This window comes from Myotis lucifugus, unplaced genomic scaffold, assembly GCF_000147115.1.
Source record: "Myotis lucifugus unplaced genomic scaffold, Myoluc2.0 scaffold_568, whole genome shotgun sequence".
In the NCBI taxonomy this organism is placed as follows: Eukaryota; Metazoa; Chordata; class Mammalia; order Chiroptera; family Vespertilionidae; genus Myotis; species Myotis lucifugus.
In genome coordinates this window covers 270,274-271,759 of record NW_005871616.1, presented here as the reverse complement: position 1 = coordinate 271,759, position 1,486 = coordinate 270,274, and the positions used below count along the sequence as shown (strand labels likewise).

Genomic DNA, 1,486 nt, shown 5'->3' with positions numbered 1-1,486 from the left:
GCTGATCAATCAATGGCAGCAGTGACTGGCAAGCAGCTGAAAAACAGACCTCTTGGTCCCTCCTCCCAGCCTTATGACTCCAATCAATTGGTGGCTGAGGCAGGGCAGAACTGGGGATTGGCTCCCTTAGTAGTCCTGCAGGTGCAATCTCAAGAAGACAGGCCAGGCACCAACAGACCAGTGGTGTCGGCATGATTCCGACAGCACTGCTGGCCTCCTGGAACTTGGCCTCAGGCACTGAGGCCGCTTCCCCTCCCTAGATGCTCCACAAAGTCACTCGAGCCAGCCCTGCTCCAGACAAAGTGTGATCACTGCACACGGAAGAAATGTAGTAAAAAAATAAAAACTGATGACCAAGGGCCTGCCTCCACGAGCTCACAGGAGCCTCAAAGGCTGGGCACCTGGAGTATTTTAGGGGCTTCAGCTGATCAGGCAACACAGAGGGGTCAAGAAACCTCCCTGGAGGACGGGCAGTAGGTGTGATCATGGATCCATCCATCCTGCTGTCTGCCAACAGCTGCCTCCTCAGAGAATGGGAGAACAAGGGGAGGGGGTGGTTCTGCAAACCCTAGAGGGAATCCAGGGTCCCAGGTACTCTGCCCTGCCTGCTGACACTTTCAGTTTCTCCCTGAGTCAGAGGTGCTGCCCTAGAGACCCTGGGCGGTGCCTGGCACAACCACCTCTCTGCATTTGCTTGTTCATCTTTGTGTCTGTCAGGCTGTCCCCGAGCTTGCCTCCACTTCTAGAACTAAGCTTCTGGTATAGTGAAAACCCACAAACCGGTATCCCTTTCCTATGGCAGGATACTTGCCCCCCCCACAGGCTACACCCCTTAGCCCCCTCCTCCCTACCCTGTGACCGCTGGGTATCCAGAGCAGGTGCAGCATCCTGGGCCTGGACCAGCGCCAGTGCCTGCCCACGTGCCTGCCCCTGTGCCCAGCTTCGCTCTCTTCTCTCGCCCAGCCCCAGTGCTCTGGGGCCTGCTGCCCCCCTCTTGCCACTGACCGGGGTACCTTCTGGCCTTGAATTCTTGGTGCCAATTAATCAGATCCCGATTCACCAGAAAGCTGCGTGAGTGGAATCCCTCCTAGGCTGGGAGACAAGTAACTGGTATGAACTGCGCTCAATGGCTGGACAGCTCCTGGGTCAGGTGGCTGAAGAGAGCAACTGCTGTGCACGTCTGCGCTGTGGCCCCTTTGCATCTGTCTGGTGGACTCCAGGGACAGAGATGGAAGTATAGTCTCCACCAGGCACCACCATTGGCCATGTGCTGCATGGCATCCCTTCCTCCGCAAATTCTCCATTCAAGATGCCGATCGCCATATGATCCTGCGAGTGGTGGGGTCCTGCTGTGCCGGGAGCCGGTCCATCCTTGCTGCTTGACACAGTCGCTGCAGGAAAGAAACATCTCACAGCATATGTTTCAAGGGACCTGGCATATAAAGCATACTGTTCTTAATATGTTTGCTCTCTTTAGCGCCATGTG

General features: G+C 56.1%; 1 pseudogene; it reads left to right on the top strand.

The window, feature by feature from the left end:
• Positions 1–795: 795 nt before the first annotated feature.
• Positions 796–1,486, top strand: part of LOC111823582 — a 6,855-nt pseudogene continuing 6,164 nt past the window's right edge.